Genomic DNA, 14656 nt, shown 5'->3' with positions numbered 1-14656 from the left:
TTATTTTATGTAATTTTGATAAATTTTGTTTTAAATGGCAGCGTATGGTTTTGTTGTTAGTGCTGCCGAGTGGATCCTGACTCCTCACCACCCTGTGTATAGCACGGTGGACCCCTGCCCGGTCTTTTTGCTCCATCCTCTCGTCTTCTGGTGCTGTTATCAGACAGTGCTCTGCTGCTGCTTACAGGGTTTTCCTGGCCAATTTTTTCAGAAGCGGGTGGCCAGGTCCTTCTTCCTAGTCTGTCTAGTCTGGAAGCTCCGCTGAAACCCGTCCACCATGGGTGACTCTGCTGGTATTTGAAATACCAGTGGTACAGCTTTCAGCGTCACAGCAACACACAGCTGCCACAGTATAACCAACAGAGGGTGGTGTGGTTCCCTCACCTGGAAACAAACCCTGGCCATGGCTGTGAAAGCACCAAATCTAAACCACCAGGGCTATGTGACTGGTGGTTACCATACTGGACGAGACGGATTCTAGACATTGCTCCTCTGTGTTTATTTCACTCTGATCCTATAACCCTTTGTAAAGTCTCGTCAAGAGAGTCTTGTCTTGAAACAGCTGTGTTAAGGGAATATAGTGGCGGATTTTTGTCTCCTCTTGGCTTGGGTCAGGGCGTTAGTGGAGGCAAGACATCGTAGCACAGGGCATTCCAGGATCTGGCCGATTTTGTCGCCTGCACGACATGCCTATGTGCTTCTTCAGCAGTCTGTGCATTCTCCTGTGCTCACATAGGTAGTATCATCTTCTGGTTACTCATCTGTATTCACCGCCAACTGCAAGGTCTACAAAGACACCAAGCAAGCCTTATTAGGCAACTTCTATAGCCCTCAGGATACCCTCAGCTGTAAGTAACAGGAAAAAATGTTCACCACTTGCCTACCTTCCCATTTTAAATTACCACCCTCCTCCTCCACACTCTTTATCCATCTTCCATACCTTATTTTTCTCCAAATCATTTACTCCCATTTGACACATGTGTGGCAGGAAAACACTTTCTCCTCTGCCCTCCTAGGAGGCCCTGCTGTGGCTTTGCAAATTAAACTGACAAAACAGAGATTAACAAGAGGAAAATAAACAGCTTTTATTCACGTGCAGCATGCATACGTGCAGGAGAAACCCAGTGATGAGTAACTCAAAGGGGTGGTTAGGACTTGGGCATATAGCATCTTAACAAAAAACAATAAATGTGTAGAGAAGTGACAAGACAAAGAAAACAGTTTTAGACTCCCAAGGGTGACAAACTGTGGGAAGGTAATACATGCAGGAAACTAATGGAGAAAGGTTTGTTTGTGCAGGTCTGTCTCATTGCTGATTTTCTGTCTTCTTCATGATCAGGAAATGTCCCTGGAAGAAGGGATTTATGGCAGTCCTCATTTCTAGAAGTTTCTGCCTTTGGCCAGATAAGGGAAGCTCCTGGAAGACGTCTTTCTCATTTGCCTCTAGCTCAAAATAATCCTTATGTCAAAGTGATGTATTTTGGGGTGATATATTTTGATCCCCTACACAGGCTATATATTTTACTTGCTTATTTGTGTATGGTCTTACTTCAACAAAAGCTTCATGAAAGCCAATGGTAGATGCTAGAAAAATGAAAGACACCTTCCAAGGGTTTCCTGTATCTAGTTATCTAGCAGTAGCTAGTGTGTAATTAAGTTGGCTGCTGTATACCGGGACCATTCCAAGCCCTTGACGAACATTGTGCCATTTAATTTGTACAGTATCCCTGAGACCTTGGTGGTATTATACCCATTATTTTAGATGAAGAAACTGACAATCAGAATGAGCGCACTCACCTTCCTCTTACTTGACCTAAACTCTTAATTCTTGAGTTAGCCATAGGCATGTTAGAAATAATCAAGAAAACAAAAGAGCTTGTAGGAGGCGTGGGAGCTCCTAATCCTAAAATCTAGAGAAAATAGGCTAATTCTCATGGATAGGTGTACCTTCAGAGGCTATTAAGACACAGCACTCCTTGCCAACTTATACTTTTCTTGGGGGAAAAAAAATCGAATTAAACTTGATTATCTCTTCTTGTCTCTCCCTTCCTCCATATTAATAGTTTAATCTGCATGATAGGTGTTGGATGTGCACCTTGGGGCTGTTTACAGCAGCTGGTGAAGTACTTAACATTCTAAAGAAATTAACTGTCTGGTGTAGAGGACTCTGGAGAACAAATGAGCAAGAGATGGTTAGCATGTCTGAGAATTCTGGGGTTCTTCTGGAAAGGGGATTAATGAAGTAGCTTTCTCCTAATTCTCCTCCAAACTCACTGACCTCTCTCATTTCCTTTCGCTGTTTTCTCTTTCTTTGTTGACCGCTTAAATGTGGATGTTCCCAAGGTTCATCTTTGGCCATCCCTTCCTCCAGTGCCGTCTTCCCTCCGTGGACCATCTCATCCATCCTGTGTCTCAGGAGGCAAGGTAAGGGGGCCCAGGTGAGGGGCATAAATAACCCAAGGCACCCAGGACTGATATTTAAGCACACACTCCCTCTTTCTTTCTGTTTTTGTGGGAAATCCTGGGATTCCATTACTACTAACCTCAAGAGAGTTCTTTGGGGTTCCCCAGCCTTGCCCAGAGTAGAACTAGAGCCAGCTGGCTCCCGAAAAAGAACTGTGATTTAAATATGACCAGTCATCCCACTGAATGGACCAAGATACTTTTAAAACCCTGCAGATGGTCCAGAAGGCTCCAAGCCAAATGAGTCCAGACGCCTCCCGAGGGTTCCCTGGGGGTGTCCTGGGCTTGCCTAGCACAGGTCCTGAAACTATGTCCTCTGAGTCTGGATGGACTAATAAAATATCATGAATGAGTGATTGATTGAGAGCATGCTGCTACGATCTAGGGAAAAAAACTTGCCTGGACTAAAGCCAGCATACAGAAGAAAGCAGGGCAAAGAGTTGGAGCGAGACCAAGACTCGACTATATCATTGGGACCCTTGGATCCAACCATGCTCGAAGCAAGACTGTTCTAGGACGTTCCAGTGATATTGTTGATAGAATTCAAAACTCCACGTTTTTTTACTGTTTTGTTTTAGGGTAGCGTGAATTAGATGTTCCAACAATCACCATCAAATGAATTCTAACAAATTTTCCATTTCTACATAGATGACTTCCAGCTTGACATCACCTACCCCTATGTCCTTCCTGAGCTTCGGTGACTTATTTATGTGGATAATTCGCTGGAGATCCTCACAGTCCCTCCACTGAACATGGCACCGTTTGACTCTGCCATCCATGCTCCCACCCTTTTCCCCGTCTATCCCTCACTCCCCATGACCTGCTTCTTTGTCAGTCTTCATTGTCCCAGCTCCTGCAGACCTAGTTGCCCAAACCAGCAACTGGGTTGACACCTTCTCTCAGCTTGCACCTCTCATGCTGCCTGTTTACAACCAGCCCTCATTTATGTGCCTGTATGTGGACTAGGAGATAAACCTGTTTGTAAGATTGTAATGTGCTATACACATAGGGCAGAATCATAATTATAACTCGTTGAGCAAGAGAAAAAAAAGACATCCATCAGCCGAGCATTATTTGAGCCCATTCCTGTATCTCTCCCAAAGCGGGAGGAGTACTGAATAATCTTTAGTTCCCATCCACTTAGTAGCTGTAGTAGATCGTAAAAACAGACACATGTCTTCCTATCCCTGTATTCTTGACCCCTGTGAGGTGATCTTGCAACTTCTCCCATCAAAAGGTGAGGCACTTCCCACTCCTTGAATATAACTTTGACCATGTGATTTGCGTTGACCAGTGAGAGAGTAGTAAATACCACACAAACATAGGTTGAAAAACACTTGAACATTAGTACTTGCCTTTGTGGCTTTTGGAAATTCTGTGACAGCTGTTGTATGAATAAGCCCAGGCTAGTCTACTGGAGACATATGTCCCAATGATCCCCATCCCCCCACCAGCAGCCAGCACCAACTGTCTGACACATGAGTGAGACAAGCCTAAAACAATCAGTCCTCAGCTGACCTGTCCGTGGACTATAGCTGCTTGAGTGAGCCCAAGCAAGACCAACAGAAGAACTACCCACAGGATCTCAAATCAGGTTGCCAACCCGCAGGAACATGAGCTAATAAATCATTGTGGTTTTTAAACCAAGTATTGGGATGGTTGTTATACAGCAAACACTAACTAATACACTAGCTGTGTGATCTTGAGGAAGTAGCATTACCTCTCTAGGTCTCAGATTCTTCATAAATAAAAAGGGATAGCATCTCCATCCTGGCCCACAGGACTGTCATGAGGGTCAGTTGAAATATAATTTTAAAATCTCTTTCTAAACTGCGATTAATTTATAAGCAGGGTGCTTATTTTGATATATTTAATCAGCGTGTGTATCCACCACTGTTTCAGGCTGTGTTTGCAGACTATGCAAAGGGTAACTGTTCTTAGGCCCAGGGTCCCCAGAAGCCATGGCCAGTTTTGATTTGCTCAGTAATGCACATAGTCTGAAGAAAGAGACCCATTAATATGTGAATATGGCACTAATGATAAGGTTCAGGATATCTGAGGTTACTGGACTCCAAGAGCATGTCGGAACTATTGGGGACTGTCCAGAAGGAAAGTGGGGTCCACCATTTTTCAGAGTCCCCAAAGAAATTTTTTAAAGACTGCCAAGAACCACAAGAGCGAGTGCCAACATTAAGTGCTTTTCAACTAGTCTCTACCTTTTCATAGGAGAAGCTGCAAGGTCACGTTACAAAGGGGCGAGAAAACAGGGTTAGGAAAAATATGCATCAAAATAAAGTTTGAATTTTAAATACTAATAAATAGCTTAATACATTACTTTCATGTCGACTATCTCAGCAATCGTGAGAAATTGGGTATTATCCCCATTTTATGAGTCAGGAAATAAAACTTAGGGCAGAATAGGAGGGGAGAAGTGGGCACTTGTTTTAAAAGAGCTGACGTATTTATTCTGTATCTAGATGCAGAGAGTAAAATGCTCTCACCCGCTGAGTGGCAGCAGGACCCACTGCTCCTAGGGGAGTGAGGGGGTCCCAGCTGGACTCCCACACCCCTAACCTCGCTGCCAGGAAGGTCCTGAATTAGTCATGAGCACTCTGGCATCAGACACACTGGTAGATCTATTTAAAGCTAAAGAACTTGGGTTGAGCTGAGGACTGCAAAGATACTTGGCTGGGAAGCTCAGGCACATCGTGGAGAGGGAATGTTGGTCGAAGCCACATCTCGTTCTCTCTGTCAACTCAGCACCTAGCACAGGGCGTGGCGTAGATGGAGGCACATGGTGAATGAGTGCGTATTGGGATAACTCCTTCTTCCTTTCACTCATCATTTATCCCTGCATCGTTTAAGCAGCATTTTTATGCACTTCTTATATGCCAGGCAGTGACAATACACAAACACATAAAACCTAGTGTTAAAGGTTGGATTGTGTCCCCCTCAAAGATATTTTGAAGTCTTAATCCTCCCCACCTGTAAATGTGACCTTATTTGGAAATAGGGTCTTTGCAGATATAATCAAGTTAAAGTGAGGTCATCCTGGGTGACCAGTAGGGTGGAGCCTAATCCAGTGACTGGTGTCTTTATAAAAGAAAGGAGAGGGGGATTTGGGCACAGAGACACAGGGAAGAAGGCCACATGACAACAGAGGCAGAGATCGGAGTGATGCACTTACAAACTGAGGAACACCAAGGATTGTGAACGACCAGAAGCTGGAAGAGGCAAGGAAGGATCCTCTTCTCGGGCCTGCAGAGGGAGCTGGCCCTGATACCTTGACTTCAGACTTCGTGAGAGAATAAATTTCTGTTGTTTTAAGCCAGTTTCTGGTAGTTTGTTATGGCAGCCCCAGGAAAGCAATAGATGAGTCTTCCTCCTGTGGTGGAGGAGACAGAGGTATTAACAGTTCATTGTATTACAACGCGTGACTTAGACAATGGAAGTGTGTGCGAAGTGTTGTAAGACCACAGGGGAAGGAGTAATAAACTCTTCCTGAAGGGACCAGGGAAGTCCTCATAAATGAAGTGATATTTGAGTAGGATCTTAAAGGATGGATGAGCATTCATTAACCAAAAAAGTGGACAAGAATATTTCAGGAGGAATTGACAGCACATCCAAAGGATAGTAGGCTTGGACCTGAATGGCGTTTTTAGGGATGGCAAATAATTTTGAAAGACTACAGCTGAGAGGGGGCTGGGTGTGAGGTTGGGAATTTCCGCTGAGCCTGGAGCATGAAGTGTGTAGGAACCTGATTGCCAGGGGAGCCTCTGAGAGTAATGCCATCAGCAGATCACAGAGAGAACTAGAGGTGAGACGGGAGGCAGGGCTCTGGTCAGGAGATTGCTTAGTGCCATAGTTCATGCAAGAGATGGGGAGCCTCTTGACCAGGATTGTAGAGAGGACGGCTTGATTTGGCCAAATAGCCGGTCCTCAGAATGGCCCAGATATGCCACAGTCTTCTCCCCAACTCCCTATCCTCCACATCAGAATAGATATGACCATTTAAGGATAGTGTTTTCCCTTATCCCTCAGCTTCAGATGAGCAGTGAGAGTCATATTCATTGCGGAGCTGTGTCTATGATGCTCTGCGATGGTTAGAAAGTTCTGGTTACATCTTTATACCAAACTACAAAGAAAGAGTCCACTCTCCTGGATTTAGAATAAGAACACACTTTGTTTGCTACGAGTTTAGGAGACAGAACGTAGGTGGATCGCTCCATCCATTCCTCCCCACAGTTCTTGCCCATGGCCCACTAGAACGATTCCCAAAACCACCTCTACAGCCTTTGAGGGGCTGCACGTTGGGCCAATTAAATTTCTCCACTGTATTTATTAATTTGCTGAAAAAATAGGGGGGGAAACCCCTCTAGACTCTATGTATCTTTTATTAAGGAATTAAAAGAAGAGCGTAAAGAATATTTCTGCTAGGGACTCAGGAGGCTGGATTTTGTGAGATTTGGCTCTGGGAATAAAATGCTAAGTGGATAGAGGAGGAAAATACTGTGAAAGGTATAGAAGAGATTAAAAATCAACTTTGAGCCTGTATGAGGTGCCAAACAACCTCAAATTCATCAAATCACTAAACTCTCGCAACATATCTCCACAGTTGGTATTACCACTTCCACTTCACAGATGCAGAAATAAAGGTTCAGAGAGACTATACCTCCCTCCAGAGCCACACAGCGTGGAAGGGGCAGAGCTGGGATTCGAATCCTTGCCGATCACTTCCAAAGTCTTTTCCCTTCATTGCACTACCACCCAGAACCTGGTCCAGGCCAAGGATGGGATGGCTCTGGCCTGGTCTTCTCCAGGCAGGCACATGTGGGCTCCCTTCTGGGCATCAAATAGATCTGGAGCAGAGTCAGAGGAGATTGAGCAGAAGTTGACTATGTTTGTCATATGAGAAGTGATAGCAGGAACTGGAGACTATTGGCTTCGGGAAGAGAAAACTCTGGGGATGCGACAGCTGTCTTCACATATTTGAAGGGCTGCCATGAGGAAGAGAGATTAGACTTATGCTGGAAGGCCTCTGGGGGCAGAAATAAAGGTGACGGATGACAATGACAGGCAGTCATACGTCAGCTCAATAAAAGAGCGACTCTCCCACCAGGCAGAACTAGAAAGATGGGCTGTCTTGGGAAGACAAGAGCTCCCTGTTGTCAGGGTCTCCAAGAACAGGCAAGTTGATTCTGTGGTGGCAATGCTGCGGAAGAAATTCAAGGATTGAGGAGCAAGAGAACTCGGTTCTCTGAAAGGCCTCTGATAGCTCAGAGAATCCAATTTTGTGGTCTATTTATACTCTCAGTGCCCAAATCTGACTTCAAATAACTGCGCAATTGGTAACTCTAGCGCCATACATTCCATACCCCTAAGTAACTTTACTGGAAATAAAAGTCACAGTCTTTACAATGTCCTACAGGGGCCTACATGCTACAGCCCCACCTCTGTTCTTGCACTCCAGACGAGATGGTCTCCTTGCTATGCTTCAAACAGTCCAGATGCACCCGACCCTAGGAAATTTCCCGTGGCTGTTCCTTCTCAAAGCACACTCTTCACCCAAATAACCCTGTGATTATTTCGTCTCCCTGGCCCCCTTCAAGTAGTTGCCCAAGTGCCCCAGTCTCAATGACAGCTTCCTTGAGAATTCTGTTGAAAATTATTTCCCACCTGTACATCCCACACCTCCAATTCCACCTTAGTCTGCTCAATTTTTTTCATGGCGTTTATAATTTTCTAACATGCTGAATCTTTTGCTTATTCATCATGCTATTATTTGTTGCCCACCTCCCCTCACTAGGACGCAAGCTTCCCAAGGGCAGGAATTGTTTTACCATTTTGTTCACAGCTGACTCCCAAGCACATAAACAGTGTCTGACACAAAGTAAGTGCTCAATAAATATTTTTGGAATGAATGAGATTTCCTTTCGTTCTCACGCTCCTTCTTGGGAGAAGGTTTTTGGTAAGCCTAAGAGGCACACCTACCTAGCATGATAACACACCTAAATTCAGCCGGGAACGATGGTCAAAGTCAGCAAGGAGAGTTGTCTTAACAGATATTCCATTCTGCAGAAAATGGAAAACTTATTGTCTGCTCCAATGATGAGCTGAATCTGAAGGATTTGTGATGTCCTAGGTTAGAACCAGATACAGTATAGAGGACAGAGGGATTCGTGGGGAAGTAGATGGAGAAAAATCATAAAAAGAAGAGAATTCCTAGAAACTCATCCACGGTGCCCTCAGCATGGATGTAACTGTCATTAATCATTTAATGGGAGCTTAATATGTGCCACACACTGTTTTAAACACTTGACAAGGATTGTTTCACTCTTCAATCAACCCTATGAGACAGGTCTATTGTTACCCCCATTTTACAGACACGAAAAATGGGGCATGGCAAGTTAATTAATGAGCCCAAAGTCATACAGCTGCTAAATCCTAAATCCTAAATCTTAAATGCCCTAGCACAGCCGGGGATTCAAGGCCAGGTAGCCTGGTTCAGAAGCCTGCACTCTTAGCTATTCAGTTCCTCTGCCTGAAAAATATAAAGAACAATTAAGCACTCGTCTCTGAATTTTATGTGTAACTGTGATTGGCTAATAGTAAGACATCTTCCTGGTATCGACGGTGCCTGTGCATAGTCTGCCAAGAGCATGGGCTGCCCCAGGTGCTTAACAAAGCTGTCCCGCTGTCTGTGACTCAGATGCTTCCTCAATGGTGTAGCCTTCAGCCCGAGACAGACTTCCCACTGTCACAGACAAGACAAAAACACTAACATTTGGACAGCGTTTTAAAACTTAGAAATATTTTCATTTGATCCCTCACAGCAAGTATGTGGAGTATTTAGGCAGTCTCTTTTAAACAGGAGAAATCTGACAGACACAGGGGACTCCACCCCCATCATCTGGCCCAAGGTCCGATGCTTTTCTGAATTACACCACGTTGCCTTCAACTCCAGGTTGTTGTCTGCAGCACGCCACCCTCCAGAATCCCCACTAGTCTATTAAAAATCAGATACTGTCTCTGTACCATTGACCTTAGATTAGAGACAAGTTGAGTATGATGCACCTATATTTAGATCTTAATTTCTAGGCTTCAAATGTAAAGTTAGTGAAAGATATATATGTGGGCCTATTTATTCAAAGGATTTTTGTTGATTGCATACAATGTGTTAGGCCTGTGCTGTCCAATATAGTTGCCATTGGCCACATGTGGTTTTTGAGCAGTTGATATAGGACTACTATTACTAAGGAACAGAATTTTTAATATTATTTAGTTTTCATTACTTTGAATTAAATTTTTTCCTTTTTGGTGAGGAAGATTGGCCCCGAGCTAACATCTGTGCCAATCTTCCTCTATTTTGTGTGTGGGTCACTGCTACAGCACGGCTTGATGAGCAATGTGTGGGTTCATGCCCGGGATCCAAACTCATGTGCCTCGGGCTGTTGATGTGGAGCATGGGAACTAAAGCACTATGCCACTGGGCTTGCCCCTAAATTAAAATTTTCAAATGGAAATAATATAAAGTATTTTTCTATTAAACACGGCTTTGTTGTTTTGGTAGAAGGACGTTCCACTTCAGGTTTGCGTTGCATAAGATAGAGCTGTTAAAGAGTAATGCACTTATCAGGTGCACGTATTATTCCCTCTAATGCACATAAACACATTACTGATCTAGTTGGAGTAAATGGATTGATTCAATTTGAACGATTTTTTTCTATCCATGCAACATTGTAATGTATTTCTTGGAATATTTTATGCTTACAGCTCCAGTTACTGTGATAACAGTACTGTGATAAATCTTAATTGAAAATTAAGTTGAAATACTTGCTATTATTTTAATTATAATACAATTTTTAAAATAAAAGATAATTACCGAAAATGTTTTAAAATTTAAAATAAAAGCAGGCTACTGATGCAGAATGGAATGGAGATGCAGAAGCTGATACTGTGATCAGAATAGAAAAGAAAACAAGATACTGGAAGAAAGTATATTGGAAATTTTACAGTGAATGGCAATTGCAATTTACTGCAGCAGAATAAAACAAAGAAGCTCTCAGTTTTGTTAAAAAAAGATGATAGATAATATTAGAGATATTTACAGTAAATACGGTGAATTTGATAAGAAGTTCCTTCTCAATAGTCCAAAAATAATTGAGTAAATTAGTCACCTGACATCATAGATATTAATCAAAAAAATTTGAGGGCTGGCCCTGTGGCCGAGTGGTTAAGTCTGCCTGGTCTGCTTTGGGGGCCAAGGGTTTCACGGGTTCGGATCCCAGGAGGGGACACGGCACCGCTCATCAGGCCATGCTGAGGCAGCATCCCACACAGCACAACCAGAAGGACCTACAGCTAGAATATACAACTATGTACTGGGGGGCTTTGGGGAAAAGAAGGGAAAAAAAAGAGAGAAGAAAGAAGATTGGCAACAGATGTTAGCTCAGGTGCCAATCTTAAAAAAAAAGTTCTTACATAGATCAATAAAAATTATTTTATACATTTCTCCAACGATAATCAATATGCAGAATATTTTAATTGACAGAATTATGTAGTTTGGCTACAAAAACTACAAGAAGAATTTGAAGACTATTTTATTGTTATTGGCAAATTTAGAGCTGCTTTTAATTTATGCAGTACCTTTTTGAACCCACTGTTGACACTGAGTTGACACAGGTTAATGAATTTATTGTGGGCAGACACAGTTTTGAAATGGCTGTACTTTCAAAGTCAAGTTAGTTGTTCTAAAAATGATGAGCCAGTTTTGTCAATGTGGATTTGAATATCACAGAAAAATGATTTTTTGATATTAAATTGAGTTTTTAGAAAAATTTTAAGTATGTTTGGAACAGTTTGAACATGCAATTATACTTTTTGAGAATAAGTTTAGTAAATCTAAACATAGCTCAAGTATTTCTGATGAGAATTTAGTTTCTGGAGTAGAGATGTACCGTAAGTAAAAAATACCTATCAGAGTTTGAAGACTTAGTGTCATAAAAAGAAAGTAAAATATCTCACTGTTTATTTTCTATATTAATTACACGTAGAAACGGTAATGTTTTGGGTATATTGTGTTAAGTAAAACACATTAGGAAAACGAATTTCACCTGTTCCTTTTTACTTTTTAGTGTGACTACTAGAAAATTTAAAATTACTTTCATTACATTTTTGTTGGACAGTGCTGAATTAATCAAAGAGGATATAGAGGAGAATAAGGCCTAATTCCTTTCCTCGAGAAGAATACAAAACACAGAGACATCCTATTGTAAAACAAGGTGGAGTCAAGTGATGGAATCCAAAAGATGTGGAAGAGGTCTCAGACAGAACACCTAACTCAGACTGGGGGAAACAAGGAAGACTTCTTGGAGGAGGTGACAGCTGGATATGGCTTTAAAAGAGGAGTAGGGACTATATAAATGAGAAAAAATAAAAATGGCTTTCTATTGGAATGGATGCGGTCAACAAAGCCCTGAAGGGGTGAAATAATATACTTACATGAGGATGAAAAGCAGATCTGGTTTACTAGCGTGTAAAGTGTGAGGAGGATGTGGCCCGGGATCCAGCTGGAGAGGTCAGTGTGATCATCATGAGCCTCGTAGACTGTTCTAGGATTGGGACTTATTTATAGGTGATGGTAGAGGGCTTTAAGATTGACACTCAGGCAGCTGACTCTGTGAACTGCAGTCCCTGGAGATTTTCCTTTCCTGATCTGTTTCACTGGGGCAATGGGAACGCTGATTGTTTTCACCGGTTGGTTGAATGGGGTCAGGTGCAGGCCTTTCTCGAGAGATGAACTCTTCTATTGTATGGCAGCTGGTTTCATGTCGCTAGATTCAGGCCTTCCACATATAATATATTTCAAATTCACACAGTTGATTAATTTCAGAGCCTGAAGCCGTAAATTTTAGCATTTATTTATTCCACTGATTGCTGTCTGTTATATTAAATATTTGTTTATGGTTCAGATTTCCCCACTGCAATATAAGTTTCATGAAGCAGAGATTGCCTTGTTCACGACTGTATCCCTGGCATCTACAATAGAGCCTTTCAAAATAGGTGCTCAGTAAACGTTTTTGAATAAATAGCACATTACATAAGATGGTGACACCTACTGGCAACACATAGAATTGCAACCTAGCTCTATTGCAGTCTGCAGATACCTTGATTAAGATGCCGAAGGAAGCCAAATTTCCCCAACAAGGCATCACTATCTCTGAATGATGCTGACTTAACTGGCTCAAAAAATTACAGCAAGAGGAAAGTCAAGGCAGGAAAATGCATATCTAGGAAAACAAGGCAGCCTAGCGTAGTGGAAGAACAGAGACTTCAGACTGAGACTGATAGAGGTTTCAACTCTCAGCTCAGGCTTTTTACTTGCTGTGCGACACTGTGAAAAGTAACTCACATCTCTGAGCCTCAATTTCTTCATCCATAAAAAGGGGTAATAACATGAACAGTGTTTTGGTTGGAAATAATATGTTTAGAGTGTGTTCTAAAAAGGATAGCTAGTGTTAGCTTCTACATAAGGCTATAAGAGGTAGGAAAATGGAGAGTGAGTGGTTTGTGACCTTGTCTGTTGCAAACTATTCCTCCTTCATCTTGGTCTAGGAGGAGACTTCCAATCATTCTCCTGCACGCTGTCTTCCAGAGAAGGTAGCTTCTTTGTCATTGCATGATAAGCCATTTCCTGGCCTCGTATGGTGGGTGAATAAGGAAATGCATAGATTGCTCAGGCGGTTGAGATCAGAAACCTCTCTCAGGAGATTTTCCAGGCACTAGGAAATCAATATCCATTGTCAAGCAGCTTCAAAGCTGATTACCGTGAAATGAATAGTCACGCCTCCTTCTTAGGTCTCCATTCTCCTCTTGTTCAAAGGATCAGCTGCAATACATTGGGTCCCTAATTAAGAAAGATGATGCTCAGCAAATGAGTCCTTTGAGAAGAATACTAAACCGCTGGAAAAGTCTTGGAGCAGGTCCTCTGGCATGCACACAAAGGGAGCATGTGTGGATAGAGTGATGCTGCCTTCATTGGTAGTGGTATAGGGATTATATTTCACTGCTCTGCTGGGAGTAATAAAGGCTGACATTATAACCAACGTGGCAGTAAAGAAACGGAACCTTAGAATCTGAACTGCTATTCAGCTAGAGCCAGTGAAAAGGAAACGGATACTCCCTCAGCTGGTTGAAAATATAGACCCTTCACCTAGTAATAAAAATATCCTTGGCGGGGTGAAACTAGACCCCACATTTAATAATAGTAATGTCTCTGGAGTTAAGCCAACTTCAATTCAAATTCTTTGTCAGTTATTTAATACCTGTATAGCCTTAAGCATATTGCTTAGCATCCCTAACTCTTGGTTTCATCATTTATCAAAGGGGATAATGAAAAATATGTTAAATAAGTAACTGGCAAAGTTTCCAACACAGAGAAAGCTTGCAAACAGTGTCAGTTTCTTTCTCTCTTCCTTTTCTCTAAGTAGTGTTCAAAATGTCTTTGCATGTTTCAGAAGTTCCCAATCTGAGGTTCGGATAGACCTGAGGATCAGGGACTGCCAAATTCCTGACATTATGTGTAAAATGATGTATAAGTGTGGTCTTTTCTGGTGAGCCAGTCCATAGCTTTCAGCAGATTCCCAAAGGGGTTTTTAACCAAAAACAAGGTTGAAAATCACTGGGCTCCATCTTTCTTTTATGGTCTAATTCATGTCTTCCTCTGCACCTTTCTTGCCTACCATTTTCCTCCTCATTCCCTGTACTCCAGCCACTCTGACCATCTCTGTTCCTCGAACATGCCAAGCTCATTCCTGCGTCAGAGCCTTTTGCTTGTAATGCTCTCTGCTCCCTAGATCTTCATGGGATAAACTCAGCCCAAATGTCACTTGTTGAGATTGTGCTTCCCTGATCCCAATCCAAACCACGTCTCCCAGTCACTTTCTCTCATACTCGTAATTAGTTTACTCAGGCTGTTATAGACTGCTGCATAGACGGGGTGGCTTAAACAACACACATTTATTTCTCACAGTTTTGGTGTTGGGGAAGTCCGAGATCAAGGTGACGGCCAATTCAGTTTCTGGGGAGAACCCTCTTCCTAGTTTGCACATGGCTGCCTTCTCACTGTGTCCTCTCATGGTGGAGAAAGTGTGATCTCTCTCTCTTGTCCTCTTCTTATAAAGCCACTAATCCC

The sequence above is a fragment of the Equus przewalskii genome, chromosome 29 (assembly GCF_037783145.1).
Source record: "Equus przewalskii isolate Varuska chromosome 29, EquPr2, whole genome shotgun sequence".
Lineage (NCBI taxonomy): Eukaryota > Metazoa > Chordata > Mammalia > Perissodactyla > Equidae > Equus > Equus przewalskii.
Note: the sequence above shows the minus strand (reverse complement) of the source record.